This window comes from Sciurus carolinensis, chromosome 19, assembly GCF_902686445.1.
Source record: "Sciurus carolinensis chromosome 19, mSciCar1.2, whole genome shotgun sequence".
Classification (NCBI taxonomy): Eukaryota; Metazoa; Chordata; class Mammalia; order Rodentia; family Sciuridae; genus Sciurus; species Sciurus carolinensis.
This window is the reverse complement of record NC_062231.1, coordinates 14,652,738-14,667,092: the sequence shown is the minus strand read 5'-3', so window position 1 is coordinate 14,667,092 and position 14,355 is coordinate 14,652,738. Positions and strand designations below refer to the sequence as shown.

Sequence of the window (14,355 nt, the reverse complement as noted above, 5' to 3'; positions counted from 1 at the left end):
TGTGCTGGGCTGGCTCTGCCAAGTGCCTCCATTAGTTTTACTCCATTCCAGCCTCAGAACAGCCTGCTCTTGTTCCCACTTCACAAATGAAAAACTGAGGCTGGAAGTTGCCCTTGGTCACATCGCAGCCATAAAGTGGATCTGCGATTTCAACCCAGAGGTTCTTCCTGGGCTCTGAAAAGGGTCAGGAATCCCCAGACAGGTGTCTGCAGGCAGATGAGAAGCAGCTGAACGGTTCAGGAAACTGCAGGGATCTCACACACACACACACACACACACACACACACACACACACACACGCACACACGCACACACACGGCTCAATGAGGAAGTGCTCACTTTTGGCATCTGCCACTTTTTAAAGGACATTCTACATGTTGCCTTGTTTCCTTTCCAGAACAATCCTAAGAAGCAGGTGCTAGTATCTCCATCTCACCAGTGAGGAAGTTCAGGCAGAGCCATTTCCCAAGACCCCAGGCTCTCTGTCCTCATGCCCTCTGAGCTCCAGCTCCCTATCCATGCAATGGGGCTATATTAGGATCGCAGCGTCTGATGATGTCAGGGTTAAATGAGGAAACAAGGGAAACGCTTTAGGAGCTGCAAAATGCCACTGGAATACTAAGGAGTATTATTATTTACTAAAATAGCTTAGTGGGGACAATGCAAGTGAAGCAGAGAATTACAAGGTTCTGGATTCAATCCTAGATTTCTGTGTAGTGCTTGAGTGGCTTTCTTCCAAGGACTGGAAGCTCCTGGAAGCAGAGAGCAATGTCTCGTCTGCCTCAGTTTCCCTAGTGCCTAGCTTCAGGTATGGCAAAGAGAGGGTCCTAGAAAACCCGTGGCTGAATTATTCAGCAATAATTCAGGACTCAGGAAGAGGGTGGAGGGGAAGAACAATGGAATCAAGGACTGGCAGTGGCCTTAGAGGTAGGTGACCAGAAAAGGAGCCTTCTAGCTGGGCATACTTTTGAGAATGAGGAGGAACAAGGACACTTTTAATAGTGTTGATAAAGCATGACATGTGATCATACTGTTTACTGCTTGTTTCGTCTGATCTGCATATTGTGTGGGAAACTGAGGCCCAAGAGGTGAGCAAAGCCGGGCTCCTGCTCCTTCCAGCTTGCTCTTGGAAGAGGGGACGGCAGCTATGAGTGGGTGGGGCTTGCTTATGAGGCTCTGCCGGTTCTCTGGAAAAAAAAATTGGGCATTATAAAGATAATCTAAAGTTTCTGTTGGATAAATATCAACACTTCTGGGCTGGTTACTAAGGGCCTGAGCAGTTGCTAAGCGGCCGTCTGACCTCATGAGGGGCCATTGTTCAGTGCTCAATAGGCATCCTTGAGTGACATTCCCCAACTCCTAAATCCCAGGGGCCCCTGGGGTTCTGTGAAAAGAAGCAAGAGATTATAATGAGCAGGAACAGTTCACAGAACCACAGTTTGTTTTCTGGGGGGTGCTGCATGGAGGTGGGGGGCAGTTTTTCAGAGCAAAGCAGAGGAAGGCATGAGTACCAGTGAGAGGTCCTCAACTGCTGTGACTAGTGACAGAAATACCCCAGAAATAAAGAACTAACCCCATGGAGAGTGCCTGACCCTTTATAATCCACTTGAATACACATCATCCCACTTTGTTTTCAAAGCAGCCACACGTGGTGGGGGTCGTAATGGTCACTTGCATTTCATAGTAGAGAAACGGAGGTTCGAAGAGGAGGAACGGCTTGCCCAAGCCCTCCCGGAAGTGCCTTCGTTTCTAGGCATGGTCTAGAACAGCAGCTACCCAAAGAAGCCCACAGCCAAGTTCCTGGAACTATGACTATGTTATGCTACAAGCAGAGGCGAGCTGAGGTTGCTCGTCAGCTGACTCCAGGTGACCTGGGAGTCCGGCCTAATCGCAAGGCATCTTTAAAAGTGGGAAAGGGAGGCTGTGGTGGTTTGGAACTTGAGTGTCTCTCAAATGCCCGTGTGTTAAAGACTTGGTCCTCAGCATTGTGCTACGAGGAGGTGGTGGAACTTTTAAGAGATGGGGCTTAGTGGGGAGGTCTTCAGGTTGCTGGGATCATGTCCTTGAAGGGGACAGCAGGATCCCAGACTCTTTCTCTTCCTCTCTCTTGGCTCCCTGCTGGGGTGAGCAGTTTTACTCTGCAACATGCTCCCTGCTGTGATGTACGGCCTCACCAGGGCAATAGGGCCACTTGTTCCTGGAGTGGAACCTCTGAAACCATGATCCAAAATAAACCTTTTTTCTTTATTAAGGTGATTATCTTGGGTATTTGTTATAGTGATGGAAAGCTGACACTCAGACAGCAAGTTGGTCTCTAGGAATCAAGGAACACGGGCAGTCCCTAGAAGCTGGAAAAAGCAAGGAGACACATTCCTCTCTAGAGCTTCTGAGAGGAACTTGACCCTGCCTTGATTTTAGCCCTACGGACCTGTGTCTAACTTCTGACCCAGAGAACTGGTTGATTTTAAAGCACTTGGTTTGTGGCAATAGAGGACTCACACACCACAGTTAGAAATTCGCAAGTCCTAGAAACAACATGTATCCCATTTGTATACAATAAAAAAAAAAAAAAAAAAAAGAAATTCACAAGTCCTAAGCCAGAGGTGGGGCTCAGAGATCATTCAGCTCCTTGGAGTTAAGGAAAGAGGAGGCCTAGAGAAATAAAGTAATTTGCTCAAGGTCCTACAGCAAGTGACAGAAATAGGGGCAGACCTCTAGATGTGGGGCATACCTTCTGAAGCAACTGAGAACATTGTCAACCAGAGTGGCAACTGGTAGGATCCTCCTCTGCTACTCCACCATCAACCAGCCTAATGGGGGTTCTAGGCAGCAAACCCCCTCCCCTCTGTATCTCTCCTGGGCAGAGGCAGGCAGAAAGCCCATCTTACGACAGGAAAGAGGGCATTCTCTTCTCCTACCCCACTGCCACACATAGGCAGCCTCGAGCCCACCACCGGGACTGTGATTTCCTCGTCTGAAAACGTGCGCATCACCTTCTACGTAGAGCCATGCGAATGAGGTAGGACAGCAGAGTGGGGCTCAGTGCCTGCTCCTCCCTGTCTCTCAGCCAGGCTCAGGCCCTGCCCTGTGTCTCAGAGGCCTCTGGCTCCTCAGCTTCAGCTTCCTTTGTGATTTGAGGATTCCTGCCTCACTTGGCATTACCTTGGGTTGGCACACAGAAGGGACTTGCTGGAGGCATGCTGAATGGACCACAGGGTTCATGCCTGAATGTCCCTCTCTCTCCTCTTCCACCTCGAAAGCTCTTATTCCTATTGATTTATTCTGTCCTATTTTGTTAGTAAGAAACTCACATTCATCGATCTCTCTCTTCTATCAAACTACTGAGGATTCACAGGAACCCTCTGCAGTGAGGACAGTTGTCCCCATTTTGCAGATGCATAAAACTGAGGCCCCGGGAGGTGAAGTGTTTTACCTAAGGTCACACAGCTGGCAGGTGCCTAAGTTAGGATTTGAACCAGAGATTGTGTGCTATATCAGTTTATGCTTTTTCTACCAGGACTCTAGGCTGTGGCAGTGCTTAGGCACCCAGATTCCTGCTGTCCCACTATGAGTCACTGATGATCCCGTGGATAATCTGCTCCATGCCTTCCGGCTGGGCATTTCTAACTAGCATCCTGGACCTCCCAGCCTGGGTCTCTGTTCTGAGATGAAGAGGTGAGTGTGTGGCTTAGGGTGGTCACCACAGGCTCAAAAGGCAGTTCCAGGGGCCCCAAAATGTCACCCACTGAGGAGGCAGATGAAGACGCCACACAGCAGGAAGATGTTTGGAAAGGGTGAACTTTTGAGAACTTATAAAAAGTTCATCAGAAAAGTGGAACTGCCAATGCTCTGCTGGGTCTGCTCGGGTTTCTCACAGCCCATGCAGTATCTGTGTTGCCTAGAAAGAGGCTGGGTTCCCAGGGAGGCCACGCCCCATGCAGTGCAATGGGAGGAGCCAGGGGAAGACTGGGTTCCCAGGAGGCCATGCCCCTGCAGTGCAATGGGAGGAGCCAGGGGAAGACTGGGTTCCCAGGAGGCCATGCCCCTGCAGTGCAATGGGAGGAGCCAGGAGGAGACTGGGTTCCCAGGGAGGCCACGCCCCATGCAGTGCAATGGGAGGAGCCAGGGGAAGACTGGGTTCCCAGGAGGCCATGCCCCTGCAGTGCAATGGGAGGAGCCAGGGGAAGACTGGGTTCCCAGGGAGGCCACGCCCCTGCAGTGCAATGGGAGGAGCCAGGAAGACCTGGTAAGAGACTGAGGTAAGGCAGTGATCTCAGAGCAGGGTCTCTGGAGACATCACTCTCAGTAAGATGCAGGGAGAGGGGCTCAGGGTGGGATTCTTAAGAGGACAGGGCATTGGCGTTGCCTTCACTAGATTGTAGGGCAGAAGGAATGGCCTGGGGATCAGGGGGTCTTGTGGGGCACAGCTGGGCACAGCAGCTGAGGCATGTGTTCAGGGGTGGGGAGAGATAGGAGGCAGTTGGAAAGAGGCGTGTGCCAGAGGGCAACCTTCTATACTACCATTCTCTTTTTCTCTCTCCCTCAGTCATCGTTTAACTTGGTAAGTGGCAGAGCAGGGTTTGGAACCCAGGTTCAGCAGTCCATGCTGTTTCTATGCCAATGTGCCTGCAATAGGAGTGGGGATCATCGTGATGGCAGGATCCAAGGTGGCTGGGGAGGAGTAGAGACAGAAGGTTGAGTGAGGGGCCCACTCAGAAGCTGGGGGTATGGGGCTGCCTCCTGGTGAAGATGGTGCCCTGAAGACGCAGTGGCCAGTTACATGCAAATATGACACAGGAATAAGGTGACAGAGGGAGGAAGGGACCGTACACTGAAGAGCACTGTGGGCCTGTGGGGTCTCAGCTGGCACCTGTGCTTCCTCCTTTGGGTCAGGGCAGCTTGAACTGCTTTTGAGGAACTGCTCACCCCGCCTCAGCTTGTGCAGTTTTGAGGGGGCTGACTCTAGCTGGGGCTCCGAGGATGGGGATGAGACCCAGCCGTGGTCGAATGAAACTTTATAGTATCCAGCTAATGATCACTTGGTGGATGTGCATGTGACCTGTAAGCCTCTGAGTCATCTTAAGGATTTTCTAGACCTGCAAGGAACGAAGAACTCTCTTTTCTCTTTCTGCTGGGGTAGCTGAGCCACGAGGCTGTAAACCTGAAGCTACTAGAAGGGCACTTTTGCCACCACATAAGAAGCAGCTGGCCTCAGGATACAGCCAGCACAGGGGGTAGAGAAGTGAGAGAGGGAGAGAGAAGGAGAGAATAAGTGCTGATGACATTGTTCTACCCCTGGATCCAGCTGGGCCTGAAGCCCATTACCTTGCCACTTCTCAGTTACTCAAGTCAATCAATTCCTTTTGTGCTTAAGCCAGCACAAAAGGAAACTGACTTTTTGACAGAAAGTACTAACTCGAAAGAGCTCATATCCTTCTTGGAACAAAAAACAAAACAAAACAAAAAGAAGGAGGGTGGGGAGGATTCAGGAAAAAAAAAAAGAGAAAGATGGGTGAGGGAAGAGAGTAGAACAGGAGAGGCCGGCAGGAAATGGGCAGGGAGGGGGAAGAGGAGAGGAGAAAACAAGAAGAGGAGAGTAACAGAAGGTGGCCCTGCACCCTCCAGGAGTGAGGCCAGCTGCTCCTGTCACCTCCTCTGCTATTTATATACCTTGTGGCTCTCCACAGAACTTCACACCTGTTATCCCTGCCCTTCAAACACAAATTTGTTTTCCAACATTTTAGAGATGCTTTTCCTCTCTGAGAAACACTGTCGGCTGCCCTGGGCTCCTTATTTTTGAAGTAGGAGTACCCCTGGGTTGGGGGTTGGGTAGTAAGACCCACGATGTTAGCTATTAGCGACAAATGGGTGTGATGCTTTCCTTTACAAAGCTCGCTCGCACCCACTGCATCTGATTTAAGCCTCTCAAAAGCCTAAGTGAGGCTGACAGAGAAGTTTCCAGCCTCGATTCACCCATGGGGCTCCAGGCACAGAGTGACTTGCTCAAGGTCGGCCAGCCTGTGCTGCTCCGGTTTGCATCCAGGTCCCTGGTGGGATGGGGAGCCACGTGAGATGATGATGTGCAGGACTCGGTGGCTCTTGGGGGACCCATCCTGCGCTTGATGTTCAGAGAAGGTCCACAGAGACCCAAGGACCATCAATGACAGCGCCGCTTGCGTCCCTCCGTGGTGAGCTCAGGACGCATCCTGGGTGGTCCAATTTCAGATGCAGCCAGCAGTTCAAGTGCTGGGAACTGCGGAACACTCTTCCTTTCAAGTTTCCACACTGAACCGTTTGGTTTCCATTTGGGGAGGAGCAAAGTGGCTCCGACTTTAAGGAGCTGTGACAAGAACGATACTGGCCTCTTGCAGCCTTTGATCATGGTGTGTTTCACTCTGACTTCCCAAACCTGAACGGCTGGTCCAGACCCTTTCAAATCTGGCAGGCAATTAAATTTCCACCAAAAGAAGTAGGAACTCCAGGGATAATGAGATGGGAGCAACTCAAAGGCGGCAGCTGAGCTCCCGAACCAACTAGAGAAAGCAGAGTTGACGCCCTTTATAATGAGTTGTCACCGGTAGGTCTGGACAGTAGATCAGGGTGGGAAACCCTCAGAGCAGGGACTCTGCAATGGGAGTCTGCCAGACGTCTCCTGATGGCTGTGGCCAGGTGAGGGACTGGCCTCCCACCAGGAATGGAGCTGGGCAGGTGTTGAGGAGAGGTGACCACAACCAACACTTCACTGAGACTCTCTGATGTCATCAGAAAACCAAAAGAACACCTCACAGCTGGTCCATCTTCTGAGCCCCAGACTTTTGCAGCTGAGAAGCTTCTCGAGTGTCCCACGGGACCCCATCTGGACTCCATCTTTCCCCCGAGTCTGCTCCCTCTTGTCTTCCCCATCTTGGGCTCCTGAAACCTGCTGCCTCCTTCCCTCTCCCCCACCCCAAGTCCATCGCCAAGTCCTCCAAGTCCACATCTGACACCTCTCACACTCTCTCCTCCTCTAATAACACACCCTCGCCGGTCATGCATCCCCACCCACCTGCAGGGATGCAGTCCCTCCCCGCTGGCCTCCTGGTCTCCAGTCTTGCACCCTTCAGCCACTCCCCAACAGAAGGGTCTTCTGGAAGCCAGATCCTATTACACTGAAGTTTCAACCCCTGGATGGCTCTGCTGCAGTGAGGATGAGACTTCACTCACTTCCTATCTCACTTCCCTGTAGGCATCTGCCCACCCTCCCCATAGCACCATCTCCTCCCTAGGTTCTGGAACACTGGCTCTCCTTCAGTGTCTCCAGTGCCTAAGAAGTGTTCCTACCTCAGGGCCTTGGCATATACTACTCCTGCCTGAAAAGCATGTGCCCTGCATTCTTCTTCTCAAAGCATCTCACCTAGAGCGGCAGTTGTATAGTCGCCTGTGTGACATTTTAGTTCCTGTCTCTTGCCCTGGGTTGAGGAGCACAGAATATTTGTCCTGTTACAACTATAATGCTCAGTGTGTTAAATGAGTGACAGGGAGAAGTCTTTCCACCTGTTCACCCACCCGTGTATCTGTTTCTCCACTTATTTTGTCTGTGTCTCTGTTCACTATCCAGTCACCCATCCATCCATCTACCTACCTTCCCATTTATCCCATCCATCCATCCATCCATCTATCCATCCATCCATCCATCCATCCATCCGTCACCTGTCTATCCATCCAAATGCCCATGACCCACTATCTGTCATCACCCTCTTCACTCAATTGTCTAGTGGGGGAAAGAAGTTAAATGAATGAACTCAGTGGCCTGCGGGGCTGAGAACTAATGTTCACACTTAAATTTGCTTCCCAGCTAATTAGAGGACAGAATTTAGGGCAGAGACCCCATTTCTGTTCAGTATGCTGGTGGTTCTCAGTCCCATTGGATCCAATACCCATTTTACTATCTTCAAAGCAGATTCACAGATAATAAAGACTCCCAGTACACATAATTTTTAAAAGGCACATAATGTCCCCACCGTAGTCTATGAGATAAAAGGAAAGCCACTGGCGACTGAACATGCATTTCCCCATCACGAGGCCTGTGTGCGACTTCACTAGGAGAAGTAATGAGTCGCACGACTCTAGGTCCTCCCTGGGCTGAACTGGTTCACACTGAAAAGAAGACCGTGTTCAACTGAGGGTTGTCAATGCTTCTCATTATATGTGACATTCTGAAGTGAGGGCTGAATATGCATATCAGTAGATGTATATCAAGTCACTAGGACTGTGACAGCTACTAACACAGGGCTGTTGTGCCAGTGTCCTGGGAATCAGCAATTTTTAAAATAGGGACACCTGATGGTGAAATTTTAGGCAAAATGAGGTACAGTTTTCTAATAGTTTCCTAGATAGTTTCATTCCTGGAAATCCCAGGGTATATTAACAGGTTGGGATGTCACGGTCAGGCTCTGGGCCCAGATGTGCAGAAACAGGGTTTTCATTGACATCTGTATCCAGTGGGACATTGACATTCAGTGCTGGCTGCAGGGTAGATGTTCCATGTGCCGGGCTGTCCTGTGCATTGCAGGGGCAATGACAATTTAGGTTCTTTTGTGACAACCCAGAATTCTCAGCCCATCCCCAGAGGTGTGCAATGCAAGGATAGCCAGATTGGGCCCCCTCCTCCCAGAGCTGTCTCTCCTGGTGGCAGCCCACCTCCCAGCCAGTCTGAGAGGGCCAGGGGCTTCGGGTTAGCCATAGTCAATTAAAGCCTACCAAAGGACAAAATGTCCTTTTGCAATTCAGGGGCATACATGCAGAAAAAGTGGACTCACAACCTCAAGTCCTGAAACCAAAGCTGGTGTTGAATGACCTGGGGGCAGTCTGGTGGCCTCTCTGACTCCCAGTTTTTTGAATTACCAAGTAGGAAGAATTATCTCGCCTGTTGGGAGTTGGTCAAATCCCACCTGCACTTTCTATTCCTAAATTGGGTTCATGCTCATAGGAGAGGCAAAATGGTGGGACAGGGCTCAGGAGCCTGCTGATTGTGCTTTGCAACCCCACTTATCAGCTAAGCAGCCTTGGGCAAGATGCATGACTTCTCTGAGCCTCAGTTTCTTTATCTGTAAAATGGGAATGGTGGTAGGGGCTAGCTCACATGACAGTTGTGACATTTTTGTTAGAAAATTCATGTGAAGTGCTTCTCAGAGGTACTTTCCCTACAGCAAGCCCTCAATGAATGTTAGCCATCCATGTTCTCATGATTTCTGTTTATTAAGACTTAGGGAACCTGAGAAATAGGTATGGGTTTGAGGAATGGGATGTGGTGGTAGAAAACCCAGCCAAGCCAACCTACTTCCACAGCGCCAGAGTCTTCACCCCTCTGCAAAGGCCCGGTGTTCAGGAGGACGGCTCCAAACCCACCCCCCGGCTTTCAGTTACCTGCTAGGAACAGAGGCAAGGAGTGGCCATGGTGTGAAAGCCCCCACACTTGACATTCAAAGAAAGAAAAGCCTCCTGAGCACGAAGCTCACTCGGCAGGGAAAGTCTCAGAGTTCTGAGCTGCAGAGATCCAGGTGCAGGGGCTGGAACTCAGAGGAGGAGGTCTCCTTCCCATGCCTCTGTTCTGGCTGGTGAATGATCACTCCACAACTGGGTATTTTTGGCTCCAACTGCTTCGCAAATGCTGTTTTGGAAGCAGGGCCTCGGGGAGCCACGGCCTCCTGTTCTGCTTGAACATCACGCGTGACTTCCCCGATAAGATCAGGCAACATCCCTTAATCGCTGCTCAAATGATTCTCGTAATGCGCTCCTAGCCCCCGCTACTTGTTCGGATCCCAACACGGTGTTTCCATTTGCGTGGTTCCCACCACTCAGCACGCAGACGTGCTGGCTCTGGCTGTCACGTAGCCTTGCTTTTCCATTCTCCCTGCCTGGCTTTCGTTTGAACAACAGGCAGGCAAAATTAAAACCCACCTACTGACCAGTATCGGGGGAGAGGGGGAAGAAAGGATATATATTTTCCATCGACTGGAAAAAACAGGCTGAATATAACCTCTGTAGCTGCTGCTATCTGCAGAGACTTTCTCCACTCCTACAGAATCCTGTTCACTCTGTGATGTAGTATTGCCCTCCTCTTTTCACGGATGAGGAAACTGAGGCTCAGAGAGGTGATGGGAGTTGTCAAAGCTCACCCCCTAAGGAACATGGGAGCCAAGCGTGGAAATTGCATGTGGCTCCAAAGCCCATTTTCTACCCAAGAGTAACAGTGATGAAAGTGACAATCAGGAAAACAATAGCTGCCTTTTATTGAGCAGCTACTGTAGCAAATGCTGTCCTAGCTATCAGGTGACCTATCTGAATTGGAGCCACTCCTCATTCACATCCCCCAATGGAAGAATGAACCCTCTATTGCAGGTGAGGACACCCAAACAGAAGTTTGGGAAGGCAAAGTGACTTGGCCTAAAGAGCTGGAGCCAGCTCACTTTACTCTTTTCTTTCCCAAAGAGTGGCACAGGAGTTTCTAGATGGCACCCAGACAAACTGGTTTTTGTTTTTGTTTTTCTTATTTAAGTAGTTGAACCAGACCAAAACATACAACTAGAACTTGACCTCAGGGATACTATTCCTTAGGACAAAGCCAAAGATGGAATTCAAATGACAAGGCCAAGGGAGTTCAAAGAAGAATGTTGACCTCTACCATTGAAGCCTTTTCAGGGGTCAAGCTAGAAGGGGGCTTGGGGGTCAATGCTCTGAAGTTTTGGAGGAGGTGAGGCCTCAGGATGGAAGGGGCCTGCTAAGGTCAGCACCTCGAGGTTGAACCAGAACTTGATCCCAGAAGCTGGGTTAGAGCCCCTGAGTCTGCCTCCACCTACTGACACTGTTTCCCAAACCCAGATGGGGGACAGCAGGTCAGCCAGAGGATTTGGGGTGGGGCAGGAATTTTTTCCAGAGTGGAAAGAGAAGAAATGAAATTGGGAAGCTAAACTAGTAGCCTAGTGAGGGGCCACTTTGATGGTTTCTCTGGACGTGGGAAGAATATTTCAAATACAGCCTGGCCCACCACACTACGCCTGGGGCCTTTGTCATTTACTCTGGATGCCTGGAGTCTGAATCCCTTCCTCCATCTGGGGAGCTGCCCATCCTGAGGCTTAGAGCTCACCTTCCTCTTCTAGAAACTAAATACCTCTGCAACTTGCCTCCCTGACTGCCCTGGGTGGGTGAGTGCAGGGCAGTGGCCTTGGGGAGCAGCTTCTTCCTCAAGCTGGTTTGAGGCCGTGATCCTCACAGTCCTGAGCTTGGTTTCCAATCCGTGCCTAGGGCTCCTACAAGGCCCCATGGCTATTACTAAATTTTCCCCTTTGCCCAAATCTCTCAGGGTCAACCCCTGATACTTCTAAAATCCTGGCAGATTCAGTACGTCATGGGTCACTTGCCCAGGGGCATTTACAATTAAACCAAGAGGCCCCACAGGAAGAGGTCAATGCTTAACTTCCACTGAGGGAATGCTCATGACAGGGGAATGGCCAGAACAACAAGAATCACAGGGACCCAAGTTCCAGTACTATTCCAGAGCATTTTACCTCTGAGCTACAGCTCAATCTTTTTATTTATTTTGAGACAGGGACTCACTAAGTTGCTGAGGGTTTTGCTAAGTTGCTAAGGCTGGCCTTGAACTTGGAATTCACCTTCAGCCTCTGTAGTTGCATGGATTATAGTCATGCACCATTACACCTGACCATCTTTACTGTTCTGTAGCTTAAAATTCCAGCACTGGTCTTGCTGGCCATAGTGTCAGTAAAACTGCATTCTTTGGAGTTGCTTATCTCTCTGACTTCTGCAGCTGTCTACTGAGGCTGAGGCAGGAGGGTAGAGAATTCAAAGCCAGCCTCAGCAAAAGTGAGGGGCTAAGCAACTCAGTGAGACCCTATCTTTAAATAAAAAAAAAAAAAAATAGGGCTGAGGATGTAGCTCAGTAGTCAAGTGCCCCTGAGTTCAGTCCCCCCACCCCCCACCAAAAAAGACTGCAGATTCCTCACTTTCTCTGGTAAAATTATCTGAATGCAAAGGTTGGCCTCTTAGTGGAGAGAGTTACAGCTCCCTGCTCAAGCCTCTTCCTCCTTGGTCAAAGCCAGCAAATGTCCTCTCTCTCTGATTCCCCTTTCCATGTCCAAAGTGCTCCCTGACCGGAGCTGGGAAAGTTTCTCCACTTTTAAGGACTCAGGTGCTTAGACGTGGCCAGCAGGATAATCCTATGTATTTCCACACTTCAGGTCCTTTAATCATGCCTGCAAAGTCTTTTTCGCAAGATAAGGTGACATATTTATATAGGTTGTAAGGATTCGAGTAATGACCTCTTTGAGGCTGTTATTCTACATACCTAAGCATACCGAATTCTATTACCTAAACACTGAGGCTGTTTTCTCATTTATGAAGTGGGGCTATTAAGGTCCTTCCTAGCATTACCAAGAGGTTTGAGTAAAAGCACTTATCAGAAACGCAGCATTTCAGGTCACTCCCCAGAATGCATTTGTAACAGCATGCCTAGCAGGTCAAGGTGTTGAGTTTGAGACACATGGGCACTGAGGATTGCCAGGGTGGGACTGAGAATCTGATCACCTAGACTGCAATTCTAGCCCTGCCACTGATTCATTCTAAAACTGGGTGAACAACACTTTGAGCCAGGATGTTGAACCAGATGGGGTCCAAGCCTAATTGCAAACTGGCATTTTATGATTTGGTGATGAAAGTGTTAATTGCAAATAAGGGATTTTCAGCAGGGTGAGCTTCCTGGTCCTCCCTCCTCAAGTCACATCCCTAAGGTGACCACCCACTCTGATTAGCCATGTGGACGGCCTGGTCCATTGTTGAGACTTTAAGAAACTCAAGCCTTTCCAGCTGGCTGGGCTGGAGCTATAATGGATCCTTCTTATAGCTCTTGAAACAGTGTAAGTTGTGAAATATCTCCACTGATTTTCCCCTATAATTAAGGCGGAGTTAAGAAAGCAGATTCCTGGCTCTGGAGGCTGAGGCAGGAGGGTAGAGAATTCAAAGCCAGCCTCAGCAAAAGTGAGGGGCTAAGCAACTCAGTGAGACCCTGTCTTTAAATAAAAAAAAAAAAAAAAAAAATTAGGACTGAGGATGTAGCTCAGTAGTCAAGGGCCCCTGAGTTCAGTGCCCCCACCCCCCACCAAAAAAGACTGCAGATTCCTCACTTTCTCTGGTAAAATTATCTGAACGCAAAGGCTGGCCTCTTGGTGGAGAGAGTTACATGGAAACCCCCTGAAGTGTTGAGCAATGAACTGGCACAAGTCAGTCCCCACTGGAACCAAGCCCAAACCTCCACTGGCTGAGAGTCAAGGACTGTCTGCCCCCTCCCATGACAGACCCACTTTCCCCATGACTTCCAGCCCCCCAACATGGTGTCATCTTGATGGAGGTTTGAAAGGCCCTTCCCGCCCCCATGTTTGAAAAGGCCCACTTGACCCACCTAAGGCTCCTGCTCCCCAATCCTTAATGAAGATAAATTCTCACATACAGAAAGCTGGGTTTAATATGAAATTCTGGGTCACTGAACTGGCTAACTTCACTTTTTTCATTTATCACAAACCCTAACTAAAAAGAGAGAAACTGCTCTGCGTTTTAGTTATAAGAGTCCACAGATGTGGGGGAGGAGGAAGGTGTTCTGGAAGTTTCCTCAGGCTGGAGTTGCCCCAAGTGAAGAAGGGAGAGTATTTCCAAAACGGACTTGGTGCTGACAGGGTCAATGCCATTGCCTTGGGGTTCTCCAGGTCCTCCAGATGGGAAGAAGCTGGGGAAGGCCCTTGTCTGGGGCCAGGAGGACTGCCAAGCAGTGCCAGGACAGGGTCTCTAGCAGGGAAGCCAGGGACTGGAGTAGGTGACTTGTGCCCCATGGGCTGTGAGAACCCACTGGGCCAGGGAAACCAGCATCCTGCCTGGAGTCTCTTATGGCAGACTTCCTGGAGGAGAGATCCTCTCGTTGGATTCAGAAGCCTCCACGGTACTCATGAGAGAGTCCATGTGAGCAGAGCGTGAACCTGGGTGTGGGGCAAACCGTCCAGCAAGAGCTTGGGCTGGAAGGGACTCGAGCTCAGCAGAACCAGCTCAGCTCCCAGAAGCCCTGAGTGCCAAGCTAAAAGCTCTGGATGGGCTGGTAAACTGTTGCAGAAAGCCAAAATCATTGTGGTAGGAGGTGGGGACTTCGGTACTTAACAACACCCCGGACAAATCCTTTCCTGAAGGAAATGAGCACTGCGGGCTCCTACCCAGCAGCCTGTAGTATCCCGTGGAACTTCCTAAGGCACCTCAGATAATCCTTTGAACAGTTTTGTGAGGTGGAAATTGTTAATCCCTAAAATGGGGCTCTGGAAG

General features: G+C 50.0%; 1 protein-coding gene across 9 annotated transcripts in view; it reads right to left on the bottom strand.

Annotated features, from left to right (window-relative positions):
- Nucleotides 1-14,355, bottom strand: part of Atp2b2 (ATPase plasma membrane Ca2+ transporting 2) — a 354,925-nt gene that overhangs the window by 219,333 nt on the left and 121,237 nt on the right. The window lies entirely within an intron of this gene.